General features: G+C 46.3%; 1 pseudogene across 1 annotated transcript; it reads left to right on the top strand.

Annotated features, from left to right (window-relative positions):
- The first annotated feature begins 9,628 nt into the window (after positions 1 to 9,628).
- LOC308246844 (large ribosomal subunit protein uL15-like) lies at positions 9,629 to 12,905 on the top strand (annotated as a pseudogene). The gene is made up of 2 exons: positions 9,629 to 9,720; positions 12,451 to 12,905. The product of its transcript is annotated as a large ribosomal subunit protein uL15-like (transcript).
- The last annotated feature ends 1,481 nt before the right edge of the window (positions 12,906 to 14,386 follow it).

Genomic DNA, 14,386 nt, shown 5'->3' with positions numbered 1-14,386 from the left:
TGTTTTTGCTGATTTTAATGATAAATGAAACTAATTACCAGAATAATTACCAGAATAATTTTAATTATTGCAGAAGGAACTTACCCAAGTTAACATTGCTAATATGTCTAATACCAGGTCTAGGACATATTAACCAATGTTAACTTGGGTAAGTTCTAAATTGCCAATAATTAAAATCAGCAAAATGATTTTTCATTTCTCTCATCTGGAAATCTGGGCCAAGTGTCCATGGCATCAGGACCAGGCCCTCCCCACTCCATTGCATGACTGTGCGTGGCCTCTGTACTCAGCTTATCTCATGGCCCAATGTGAAGTGGTGCCCAACTTCCACTTATGTCTTACCAGCCACAGGGAGGTGGAGAAATGAAGTCTCTTTTCCAGGCAGCTGCGTACCTAGCTTAACATTGCGTGTTCTATTATTATAGAATAGGGTTGGCAAACTTTCTGTAAAGAGCCAGATTTATATTTTTTTATATTTATATGAGCCACGTGGCCTCTGTCTCAGCTACTTCACTCTGCTGTTGCAGTGTGAAAGCAGCCACAGACAACAGATATATGAATGTTTGTGAATGTGTTCCAATAAAACTTTATTTACAAGAACCAGTGGCAGTCTGGATTAGGTCCATAAACTGAGCCCTGGTACAGGAAGTGGGTAAAACAGACTGGGGATAACGAGTTTTTCTCCTAGACCTGGTATTAGACATATTAGCAATGTTAACTTGGGTAGTAAGTTCCTTCTGCACCTCCCTTCTCAGTATAGTTAGTGGCAAACCAAATTGCCAATAATTAAAATCAGCAAAATGATGTAGCAGAGAGCAGATTTGTTTAAGGCTTTCTTTGAAAGACTACTCAGTGGGTTTTGATGATGCTTTGTCTTGCTGACTGGTCTTTTCCTAGGCAAGAGCTCCTATCTTGTTTCCCACCTTGGTAAGGGAATGGTTGTTTCCTTAACTCACTGCGTGGAGATGCAAGAGTCCACGAAAATGAAGGTGGAGGAGACACTTCCTGACAGAGTGAGACAAGCCCGAGCACCTTCATTTAATTAGATCTCACTTTAAGACTTTTTTTTTTTTTTTTTTTTTTTTTCCGGTGGACAGTGGAGAAGAGTCACAGGATGGCAGGAGGCAGTGCTCACGGGAGCTACATAAACCCTGTAGCAACTTGATCAAAAGTCATTCTGGTAATTAGTTTCATTTATCATTAATTTTTACTTATTATTTCATTCGTTTTATTTCTCTTTTCCCCCAAATTCAAAGATAGCACATGGTTTTGTGGGAGGCAGTTAGACAGGTCTGAGTAGAGCAGGGATGATGGGTCAGGAGCAGAAAGAAGGTCACCAGGGCAGAGAGCCCCGAGAGCCTAACAAGGAAGAAAACAAGGACCTTGCCCCCAGGGTAACCATTCCTCCCCTAGCATATCACTGGTCATGCAGTTTAGATCCCCTGACCTTTCATATTGCTGGTCATGCGGTTTAGATTCCCTGACCTTTTAAATTGCCGGTCATGTGGTTCGGACCCTCCCCTAACCTTTTCTCCCCTGGCATGTTGCTAGTCATGGGGGTCATACCCCCTTAGAGGTGAAACGAACAAGGGGCCCTTAAGCATTAAGCCCCCTCGACAATGAGGTTCTGACCTGCACGGAATACATCTAGGCCTCAGTTGTGTTTCAGCTCCAAGCCCAGAAAAGCAGCAAAACCAGACAAGTGACACCATGGCCATGGCTGACCCCCTGCCCTGGCTCCAGCCAATCAGTGGAGACCATGACCCTGAAAGGACATACCTGAAAAGCTGATGAATATTTTATTGAGATCCTCCCTTAAAAGCCCTACACTTAAAAGCCCACACCTTTCTCCTCCCTTTTTCCTTCCCCCCAAGCACATTACCTTTACCTTCCTCTCTCCTAAGCTCCAAAGGCCTTTCTTTGGCCTCTGTAACTTGTTTCCTGAGCTCATTCCTTCTACAGCTCACTTCTTCTATCTCTGTGACTTTCAAAATAAACTTTCTCTTATAGTTTGAGTCTTGGCTCTGAATTTTCAAGTACTGAGGTTGAACTGAGGTCCTGTCTGACTCCACCAGTCTAACACCTGGTCCCATTTTCAGGGCCCCAACAGTTCAGCAAGTCAAATATAAATATATAAATGCAGAACTGAGTCTTCCAGAATCCACCCAACCCAGTCTCTCCCTGACATTTTTGTATGCGCGCCCTAGCAATAGGACAGTGTGCCAGGAATGCCAGGTTACAGTAATTTCTGTTGCTTCCGAAACTCTTTTTTTTTTTTTTTTTTTTTTTTTTGTAGACTGTCCCACATTTGGGATTTGTCTGAATGTTCCTTTTTATTTTATTTTATTTTTTTAAAAATAAATCTTTATTCAGATTATTACAATTGTTTCTCCTTTTCCCCCCATAGCTCCCCTCCACCCGGTTCCCACCCCACCTTCTGCCCTTACCTCCCCCCACTGTCCTCATCCATAGGTGTATGATTTTTGTCCATTCTCTTCATGAACCCCCCATACCTCTTTCCCCCTGAGAGTTATCAGTCCACTCCCTTTCTATGCCCCTGATTCTATTATATTCACCAGATTATTCTGTTCCTCAGGTTTTTAATTCACTTGATTTTTATGTTCACTTGTTGATAGATATGTATTTGCTGTTCATAATTTTTATCTTTACTTTTTTCTTCTTCCTCTTCTTTAAGAATACCTTTCAGCATTTCATATAATACTGGTTTGGTGGTGATGAACTCCTTTAGCTTTTTCTTGTCTGTGAAGCTCTTTATCTGCCCTTCAATTCTGAATGATAGCTTTGCTGGGTAATCTTGGTTGTAGGTTCTTGCTATTCATCACATTGAAAATTTCTCGCCACTCCCGTCTGGCCTGCATAGTTTCTGTTGAGAAATCAGCTGACAGTCGTATGGGTGCTCCCTTGTAGGTAATTAACTGTTTTTCTCTTGCTGCTTTTAAGATTCTCTCTCTGTCTTTTGCTCTTGGCATTTTAATTATGATGTGTCTTGGTGTGGTCCTCTTTGGATTCCTTTTGTTTGGGGTTCTGTGTGCTTCCTGGACTTGTAAGTCTATTTCTTTCACCAGGTGGGGGAAGTTTTCGGTCATTATTTCTTCAAATAGGTTTTCAGTATCTTGCTCTCTCTCTTCTTCTGGCACCCCTATAATTCTGATGTTGGTACGCTTGAAGTTGTCCCAGAGTCTTCTTACACTATCTTCAACTTTTTGGATTTTTTTTTTTTGATTTTTGCTTTTTCGGTTGAGTGTTTTTTGCTTCTTTGTATTTCAATTCTTTGACTTGACTTGATTCTTGTGTTCCTCTAGTCTGTTTTTGGGTCTCTGTATAATATTTTTTATTTCAGTCAGTGTATGTTTAATTTCTAGTTGGTCCTTTTTCATATCTTCAAGGGTCTCGTTATATTTATCGGCCTTTTCTAGGATATTCTTGAAAAGCCTTATAACTGTGGTTTTGAATTCTATATCCAGTCATTTGTTTTCCTCCATTTCTTTCGTTTGTGATCTGTTTCTTTGACGCCGCATTTTCACTGCTTCCCTGAGTTGGTAGGGTAAATTTGTGTGCTAGGTTTCCTATATGGCCCAGTGGGTTGGCCTCCCCAGTTAACCTGAGGTGGACACTCTTGGTGCACCCCTTTGTGGACTGTGTGTACAGCCTTGTTGTAATTAAGTCTTGATTGTTGTTGGTATCACTGGAAGGAATTGACCTCCAGGCCAGTTGGCTGTAAGGATCAGCTGTGTCTATGCTGGGAGAAGTTCGGTGCTGGAGACAGCCTTATAGGATTAGACTTGCCAAATTGCAATAGCCTCTGTGCTCAGCTTGGATGGGGTGGAGTCTCAGGGCGGAGCAGACAGTCTTGGCTTCCCGGCAGCCTTGCCCTTGGGCGCACGCGCAGACCTCTGCCTTCCCCGGCTCCTGAGTCTCCGCCCGAGAGTCCGGACTCCCCCCACAAGAGTGTGGGTCCCCAGGGGCTTGCCTGGAACTGGGGTTCAGTGCAGTCAGAACTGGGGCTCAGTGCAGTCAGGAGCCTCTGACTCCCTTCCACTAGGGAAAGCCTGTGGCAACCTCCGCAGCCTTTGTGCACACTGGCACACGCGCGCCTTCAGACCTCTGCCTTCCCCAGCTCCTGAGTCTCCGCCCGAGAGTCCAGACTCCCCCCGTAAGAGCATGGGTCCCCAGGGGCTCGCCCGGAACTGGGGTTCAGTGCAGTCAGAACTGGGGTTCAGTGCGGTCGGGTGCTTCCTTCCCCCTTCCGCCAGAGAAAGTCAGCCAGGCTCTCAGCCGCCCTTCCCCTCTGCGCGCACAAAGACCCTTTGCCGTACCTCCAATTCTCTGTGAGTTCTTCTCTTTCCTTCTAGTTGTAGAATTTTCACTCAGCCAGCTTTCCTGTGGTTCCGGATGGTGTCCGTTCTGTCTTTTAGTTGTAGTTTTGAAATTGTTGTGCAAGGCAGCAGTTTAGGTGCTTACCTATGCTGCCATCTTGGTTTCTCTCTCCCTTTTTTTTTTTTTTTTCCGCTTCTGAAACTCTTAAAGTGAGGTAAACTATTCTGTAATGTTTTCCATTTAAGATTTCATTAGTAGAGGGAGAGTAAGCATCAAGATCTTCTTTTTTAATAGTACTGACTACTGTTAAATCTGTTAGCATCTCCCAAAGTCCTAATTCTATATTCAGCACAAAAGATACTTAACTTTAATTAAATTGGTCAAACATTTTTACTACATAGATTGGAGACTAGAATGACAGTTGGGTTTCCATCTTTACTAATGGAACTTAGAATAGAACGGTAGACCTAAAAAGAACTTTAGAGATAATTGAGTCCAAACTCCTTAGTTGACAGAGAGGAACCAAAGCTCAGAGAAGGCAAGTGATGTGCCCAGAATTGCATAGCTAATCCTATATAATAAAAGGGTAATATGCAAATTGACCCTAACGGCGGAACGATCAGGAACAACCAGTCGCTATGACATGCACTGACCACCAGGGGGCAGATGCTCAAGGCAGGAGCTGCCCCCTGGTGGTCAGTGTGCTCCCACAGGGGGAGCTCTGCTCAGCCATAAGCCAGGCTGATGGTTGGTGAGTGCAGCAGCAGTGGCAGGAGCCTCTCCTGCCTCCTCTGCAGTGCTGGGGATGTCCGACTGGCAGCTTAGGCCCGCTCTCTGGGGAGCGGGCCTAAGCCACCAGTCGGACATCCCCTGAGGGGAGCGGGCCTAAGCCGCCAGTCGGACATCCCCTGAGGGCTCCCAGGCTGCCAGAGGAATGTCTGACTGCCATCTTAGGTCCAATCTCCCAGAATATCGGGCCTAAGCTGGCAGGTGGACATCCCCTGAGTGGTTCTGGACTTCAAGAGGGCACAGCCCAGGCTGAGGGATCCCCCCGCCCCGCGTGCATGAATTTTCGTGCACTGGGACTCTAGTTAATAATAAAACTCGGTAGAAACTCAGGGCTGGTTCACAGAAACACTGGGTAGTCCACCTCCCTGCTGCTGAGTGGGATTGTCAGTGGGATGTACCTTTTTTCAGTATTAATCCTCACAGAGGATGTTTTTTCCCTTGATTTTCAGACAGAAAAAGGTAGGGACGAAGGGAGGTGGGGAAGAGAGAAACATCACAAGAGAGACACATCCATGAGTTGCCTCCTGCATGGACCCCCACAGGGGCCAGGGATTGAACCAGCCAAGGCAGGGGATGAACCTTTTAAAGCAGCAGGCACAGGGGGAAAGCTGTCCTCAAGCATCAGGAAGTGGGAGGATAAGATGTCTGGCTTCTAGGAACAGGAGTAAGTCAGAACTGCTTCTGGAAGTATGGCTTGTTCTCTGGGACAATGACAGCATGGTGGCTGTAAGGCGACCTGTCCTGGACAAGTGGGCCGTTTACAACGTAAAAAGCACGAGATGGCTTTCATTAAGACATCTGGGCCTTTGTAACATTCTCAGGTGTCGGCAGGTTTTCCAGGTAATCTAAGGAATTTTCCCCAAATCTAGAGTGCATTTATTTACTTTGGCTTCAGATGAAAGCTTTTGGAAGAAAGGAAATGTGTCAAATTTAGATCAAACAAGTTACCAACATTTCCCAAAAAGTTGGGGATTACTAAGCATTAAAAATTCAAACAAACAAAATATTCAAAGTAATATGTATGGTGGTGTAGTTTTGTAAGGGACTTAGTAAATCTCAACATGTTTATTATTATCATTACTTAGTACATTCTAACATGATTATTAATATCATAAATGGGTAAAATTTCCATAAATTCATATGAACATATATTCACATTAGGTATATGTAATATACATATGTAATATACACTTACATTATATATAGACAAATACATTTATATATGCACACATATACTAGTATTTATATGCATATCTGTGTATTTACAGGGTGGGACAAAAGTAGGTTTACACTTGTGAGTATGTAAAACACAGAGTTTATTCTTGTATTTTTATTAATTATTGTATTATTTTTCTGTAAACTGTAAACCTATTTTTGCCCCACCCTATATATATGCATTCACACATATAGGACATATATACCAATATATGTGTTATTTATATATGTATATATTGCATGTATATGTTAGGTAACATACATATGTATCATATTATGAATATGTATTTGTGTACATATATACAGTCATATAATCATATGCACCTATGGAAATTTTACCCGTTTATGAAGATGACGTTGGAAATTAATTAATAAACATATTGGGTTATCCTAAATATTTATGTACTAGTGGCCCGGTGCTCGAAATTCGTGCATGGGCGGGGGGTGTGTTTCTCAGCCCGGCCTGCATCCTCTCCAATCTGAGACCCCTGTGGGATCAGGCCTAAACTGGCAGTCGGACAACCCCCTCACAATCCGGGACTGCTGGCTCCTAACCGCTCACCTACCTGCCTGCTTGATCGCCCCTAACCACTCTGCCTGCTGGCCTGATTGCCTCCAACTGGTCCCCTCTGATGGCCTGCTCGCCCCCAACTGCCCCTGCCCCCACCAACCTGATCACCCCCAACTGCCCTCCCCTCCTGGCCTGATCACCCCCAACTCCCTTCCCCTCCTGGTCTGATCACCCCTAACCGCCTCTGCCTTGGCCCCGCCACCATGGCTTTGTCTGGAAGGACTTCTGGAAGGTCTCATGGTCTAATTAGCATATTACCCTTTTATTAATATAGATAGGATATGACATACTGCCATAACTATAACATATGTACCAGTATTACTCTATGAGAATACATACTTCATGCGATAGGAAGGCATCTAATACATTACATTGTATATGTTGTAAGTAGTAGGAAATACTGTATTCATAGCAATAATATACACCCTGTGACTTCCCTTCCTGATTTGGGAATGGTTCCCCAGTTCTTTGAACGTTTCCTGGCCCCTAATGTATTTTTTTTTTTTTTTTGTCATTCAGTGAAACTTTATTTACTGTTTATTACACATGAGTTGAGGTCTTTAATTTCTAACCACCAAAGATTCAAAGGACTATTTTTTTCCATGAAGTTTAACTTTAACATCAGTGAATTCATGTATTCATGTGTTTTTATTGTAAACATCTGAATTATTCACATTGTCATAGATCCTGAACTCATAAGCATGGACCATGAACAGGCTGGCAGCAAGCCAGGAAGCCACTCTGCAAGCAAACAGATACTCTGCATAAGGAGAAAAGTCATAGCACAACATTTAATGTCCAACCTGAGTCACCTCAGAATGTTATATATATTTTCTTAATTCATATAGCATCGGGAACTCAACTGCTTGGTTGGTGACGGTGTTGACCTGGTTTCAGGAGGATTATTCCTGAAATAATTAAGGAAAGGGGGGCTCAATCTTTTCTTGGTTGCTTGCTCCTCCCCAGCACCTTCATCTTTATTCTCATCCTCAGCTTCTTGGGCACCTTCTCCTTCACCTTCACCTCCTTCTTCTTCCTCCTTTGCATCCTCAAATTCTTCCTTGGCACCTTCTTCCTCTTCCTCTCCTTCCTCTTCCTCAGCCACTTCCTTCTCCTTCTCCTCCTCTTCAGCTTCTCCTTCAGAGAGGGGTTCATCCTTAGCTTCCTCGGCTTTTGCAGCCTCAATGGTCTCCTTCACCTCGATCTGCTCCTCCTGGACGTGGCTGGTGTATTAAGAAGGGAAGGAGTGCCCTGACCGGTTTGGCTCAGTGGATAGAGCATCGGCCTGCAGACTCAAGGGTCCCAGGTTCGATTCCGGTCAAGGGCATGTACCTTGGTTGTGGGCACATCCCCAGTGGGGAGTGTGCAGAAGGCAGCTGATCGATGTTTCTCTCTCATTGATGTTTCTAACTTTCTATCCCTCTCCCTTCCTCTCTGTAAAATATCAATAAAATATATTAAAAAAAAAAAAAAAAAGAAGGGAAGGAGTGAGCGGACATCAAGTAGGAGCTGGTCTGTAAACCACCGTAGGCAGATCTACCAAAGACCTGGGAACTCTGGGAGTAGCCACTGGCTATGCTTCCCATGCTGGTGAAATTGATCTGGGTCTCCTCACCTTCCAAGAGTTTCCTGTAAGCTGCAATGTCAATGTCCAAAGCCACATTGAGGAGGTCCTGGTATTCTTTTAAATATCATGCCATTTCACGCTTTGTAGTTCTCAACTCATTTTCAAATTTGTTGATTGTGTCCTGCATAGCACTAACATCGGAGTTCTGCTTATCCTCCAGCTCTCACAGCTACTTTCCCAGAGCTTAGTTCATGCCCCGGCTTGCTTTGATCTCCAGGTTCTTCCAGGGGTCCTCAAACTTTTTAAACAGGGGGCCAGTTCACTGTCCCTCAGACTGCTGGAGGGTCGGACTATAGTTTAAAAAAAAAAAACTATGAACAAATTCCTATGCACACTGCGGGCCGGGGACGAGTCGGCTGCTAAGCAGGACAGGCAGTGGCACCTGGCGGGCCGGATAAATGTCCTCGGCGGGCCGCATGTGGCTTGCGGGCCATAGTTTGAGGACGCCTGGCTTGGCCTTGAGCAGGCGGCGGCTTTCAGACACCTCCTCCTTGGCGGTGCGCACCCTGTAGGTGTTCTTGGCATTGCTCTCGGTCAGCATGGTGAAGCAGCTCTTGTACCATTCTTCTGCATTCTGCATGTTCTTGGCAACCAGCTTCTTGTACTGGGCGCAGATGTCCTTGAGCGCGGCAGAGAGGTCGGACTTGGAGAACATGTCCATCTCCACGGAGATCTGAGCGTACTGGATCTGCGCCTGCAGCTCGGCAATCTCCTTTTCATGCACCTTCTTCAGAAAGGCGATTTAGTCCATCAGGCTGTCAATGTGCTTTTCAAACTCAGCGCCAGCGAGAGCCGACTCATCTGCACCTTTGCGCGCCTCCATCAGCCAGCCCTCTGCGTCATCATGGTTCAGCACCTCTTCCTGGTAGCATGCCTGCAGGTTGCTCCCAGTCCCTTCCAAGCCCTGGTGCCTGCTAACTGCCCACTGCCCTCTCCTCGCCAGGGACGGGGCACGGTGGGCCGGGGCAGAGGCATCCCATTTTCATTAAAATGTTCAACCCCGGCCTGCTCCACCAGTGTCCACAGGTGGCCCAGGGGCAGACAGTGATCCCAGAGACCCTGGCCACCCCTGCCTACCCAGGTCCCCGATGGCGGCCTGGACCCCGCAGGTGGCGTCAGGTGCTGCCCGCCAGGCCTGCCTGGTCTCCCATGGTGGACTGGACCCCGTGGGTGGTGTCAGGCGCTGCCAGCCTGGCCTGCCTGGTCCCCGATGGTGGCCTGGACCCTGCAGGCGGTGTCAGGCGCAGCCCGCCTATCCTGAATATGCAAATTTACCCTCCATATTTGTTGGCTTAATTTGCATATCACTCCTGATTGTCTGTGGGCGTAGCGGAGGTATGGTCAATTAGCATTTTCTCTTTTATTAGTGTAGATATACACACATATATGCACAAACCATATGTATCATGCATATATATTAATAGAATATGTATGCATATATGTAGACCCTTCTTTCTCCACATATTGTGAGTTCCCTCTTCCCCATGGATGTGTATATGTATATATTATATCCTTTTTTTTTAATCTGTCCCTTTTCTTTTCCCTCAAGAAAAGGGAGAGTAAAGAGAGGGAGAGAATAAGAGAACAGGGTTGGGTGACCAAAAAATGCCCAAACATTAATATGAAAAAAATAAATGCTTAATCACAATAATTAGTGACACATGCCCCTTTTGAGTCTCTTTTGTTTATCCTAAGGAAAGATATTTAAAAAGAATACTCTAAAATGAAAGAAACTCTCCTTCTACTTCCTAAAACCAACAAAGGTTATTACATATTGCAAGTCATTGTAGCAAAAGCGTTAGAAGGACCATTTAACGTGAAATCTGTCATTAATTTACTATGTACCTGAATCTCATAAATAATTTTAAGTAGAAAGGGTTGTCAAGTGTGATTAAGGTCATTATTTCATGTTACATAGCCCATAGGCTTTTCTAATGTAAAAATATTTCCATAAAAAGAAGAACTAAGGTTTCTTCAAGGTTAAGGGTCTCTTGAGCCAATTCCATAAAGATGTATTATGGTAGAGATGATGGAGTGTGTAGAAGTCATCTGAGAAGATCTTAAAAGATTTCTCAAGGTGAGGTTTCTGAACAAGGACCGATTATATATTATTTTAAGAAGATTTGCTGGGTGTTCAATTTCCAAAATGAATTGCAATATAGTCTGCTGCCTAAAAACCTGACATGTGTGTTGAGAAAATGATAGCCTAGACATCATCTAACTTATTCAGCAAATATTTATTGAACACAGTCTATACACCAGATACTCTTCTAGTTCTTGGGATCTAGCAGTGAACCAAATGAAGTCCTTTCCCCCAGACTTCATAATCTAGTGTGGATGCAATCCTATATAATAAAAGCGTAATATGCTAAGTGTCCAACCGATCGGTTGACCGATCGACCAGTTGCTATGACACGCACTGACCACCAGGGGGGTAGACGCTCCAACTGGTAGGTTAGCTTGCTGCTGGGGTCTGGCTGATTGGGACTGGGCGAGAGGGCTGGACATGCCCTGTAGCCCTCCCATGGTCTCTCCCTGGCCAGCTCCCATTGGCCCTAATTGGGACTGGGTGAAACTGCCCAGATTGGCTTCAATAGCTGGCCAGGCTGAGGGACCCCACTGGTGCACTAATTTGTGCACTGGGCCTCTAGTAATAATCCTATATAATAAAGAGGGAATATGCAAATTGACCATCACTCCACCACAAAGATGGCGGCGCCCCACAGTGGAGGTGAGGGTTTCCATAACACAAGATGGCTGTGCCCAGAGTGGAGGTGGGGTTTCCATAACATAAGATGGCTGCACCAACAGCAGAGGCTGAGTTCCTGTAACGAGCCTTAATGAGCAATCAGCAGGGACCTGAGGCTGCGCCCCCACCCTACCCCCATGGGGCTTGACGGGGGACCTCAGGCCGTGCCCCCCACCTGGCAGGGCTTGACGGGGGACCTCAGGCCGTGCCCCCCAACCCGGCACCGGGCCTGGGGACCTGAGGCCATGCCCCCCCGCCCAGTGGGGCTCGACGGGGGACCTCAAGGTGCACCTCTGCCTTGGTGCTAGGCCAGGGGACCTCAGGCTGCTCCCCCCACCCCAGTGCCAGGCTGGGGGACCTCAAGCCGCGTCCCCCCCGCCCAGCGGGGCTTGACGGGGGACCTCAAGGTGTGCCCCCCTGCTCTAGTGCTGGGTCGAAGGACCTCAGGCTGCTCCCCTCACCCCAGGCCGGGGGACCTCAGGCCATGCCCCCTGCCCAGCAGGGCTTGACGGGGGACCTGGGGCTGAGCACCCCTCCCAGCGCTGGGCCAGGGGACCTGAGGCTGTGACCCCCACCTGGCGGGGCTTGACGGGGGACCTCAGGCCACGGCCCCTGCCCAGCGGGGCTTGACAGGGGATCTCAGGCTGCGTCCCCCACCCAGTAGGGCTTGATGGGGGACCTCAAGGCACAACCTCCACCCCGGCCCAGGCTGGGGGACCTCAGGCCGTGCCCCCCGCCCCAGTGCCGGGCCAGGGGACCTGAGGCTGCGTCCCCTGCCTGGCGGAGCTTGACAAGGATGGGACCGGCTGGGTCTGGATCTAGCCCAATGTGGGGGAGCTGGCCAGGTCTGGGTCTCACATGATTTTGAGGTGCACGTGGGTGGGCGGGGACTTGACTCTGGGTTCCCTGGTGCATCCCAGACTCTGACAGGAGGAAGATTTTCATATACATTTTACTAATTTTCTTTCATCTCTGACACTTCTATTATAAAGGGCAAATAGCAATATTAAAATATTTCCTCTAGTTAAGTTCCTTTTAATGTGCATGAATTTTGTGCACCAGGCCACTAGTAATAATAATAAAACAATAAATGTAAAAGATAGCAGAGCTCGTGATCTGCAGCAAGAAACATAAAAAAATTTAATGATTGGGCTCTTGCAGCTCGGCCACCAATATACCATCCAGACTGAGGAAGACCTGAAAACTTAGGGGCCATGTGAGCCATGGCCACGGCCGCATCAGCAAGCACAGGAAGCACCCGGGGGCCGTGGTAATGCTGGTTGCATCATCACAGGATCAACTTCGACAAATATCACCCAGGTTACTTTGGGAAAGTTGGTGTGAGGCATCACCACCTAAAGAGGAACCAGAGCTTCTGCCCAAATGTCAACCTTGATAAACTGTGGACCCTGGTCAGTGAGCAGACGCGGGTAAATGCTGCCAAGAACAAGACTGGAGTTGCTCCTATCATTGATGTGGTGCGATCAGGCTACTACAACGTTCTGGGGAAGGGAAAGCTCCCAAAGCAGCCTGTCATTGTGAAGGCCAAGTTCTTCAGCAGAAGAGCCGAGGAGAAGATGAAGGGTGTTGGTGGGGCCTGTGTCCTGGTAGCTTGAAGCTACATGGAGGGAAGTTCATTAAAATGTCCACACAAAAAAAATTTAATAATTGTTCCAGTGGCAAGTTTTACAGACAAGAGGATGGGGAATTCTTAGATTTGGGAGGAGAGAGCCTGTCTTTCTAAAGGATGTTTAAGCTGAGACTTGAACCACGTAGGTAAGGGTTTGAGGTGGAGGGAAGGAAGGAATGTCCCAGCCACATCACGCAGGACCTGTAAGCCATGTTCAGAAATTTGAAATTTATTTTAAGACCAATGGAAAGTTACTATGAATTTTGAGTAGGGAAGTGACCTGGTCAAATTTTGTTTCATAAGATCCTTTTGATGGTATTTGGGGGGAGGACTAGCTCCTACACAGGAAAGAACATCAGCATGAGCTCGGGAAGAGACAGCATGACATGGCTGGCTCTGGACAGGAAGAGTGAGGACTATGATGACAGCCAACACCTGTCTTGTGCCAAATACTCTTTCAAGTGCTTGCATGCACCATCTCATTTAATCCTCATAACATCCCCATGAAGAAGGTCCATTATTACTCCCCCACATTTTATAAATGAAGAAACTATAGCGAGCCTAAGTCACTTGCATCACCAAATGGTAGATCTGGGATTTGAACCCACTTCATCTGGCAGGGAGTTTAACTGCTTCCCTACATTTTTCTCTCAAGAGGTAGGCTCATTTCAGGAATGTTGAAAGACTGGACTTGAAAGCATTCAGTAATTGAATTTGGGAGTTGTGAGGGAGGAGGAATTGAGGATGATGACTGGGTGGATGGCATTGCCTTACACTGGGATGGCATTTCCTTTCACTGGGAGGAAAAGGGAGGTTTTTTTGGGGTGGGGAGGGCAAAGATAAGGAGTCTAGTTTTCCTTATTTAAAAAAAATATATTTTTATTGATTTCAGAGAGGAAGGGAGAGATAGAAACATCAATGATGAGAGAGAATCATTGATCGGCTACCTCCTGCATGCCCCCTACTGTGGATCAAGCCTACAACCCAGGCATGTGCCCTGACCAGGAATGGAACCATGACCTCCTGGTTTATAGGTCGACACTCAACCACTGAGCCACACTGGCTGGTCTGGCAGTCTAGTTTTAAACATGCCGAGTTGGAGATGTCCAATTGCATTATGGATCTAGTGCTCAGGTCCAGTTCTGCACTGGCAAATACAGATTTGGGAGTCCTCAACCTAGATTGCAAATGGAGTCAAGAAAGCAGATAAAATTGCCCAGTGATAGTATTTAGGGTGACCAGAGAAGATAGCCTAGCAACCCCAAAGGGTGCTAGGAATGGACACAGGAGCAGTAGCTTGACAAAGAAACTGTCAGGATGTGGCTAGATAAGTCTGAGAAAAATCAGAGGAATGTGTCATCACAGAAATCCAGAGGATGCTTCCAGAAGACGAAGACTGCTGAACAGGATGAATGCTGTCTAGTAGGGACAAGACTGACATGATTGAACTTAACAGCAGTGAGGTCC

Source organism: Plecotus auritus (genome assembly GCF_963455305.1).
Source record: "Plecotus auritus genome assembly, chromosome: 4".
NCBI classification, from domain to species: domain Eukaryota; kingdom Metazoa; phylum Chordata; class Mammalia; order Chiroptera; family Vespertilionidae; genus Plecotus; species Plecotus auritus.
The sequence above is the reverse complement of the archived record's forward strand: the minus strand, read 5'-3'. Positions and strand labels throughout refer to the sequence as shown.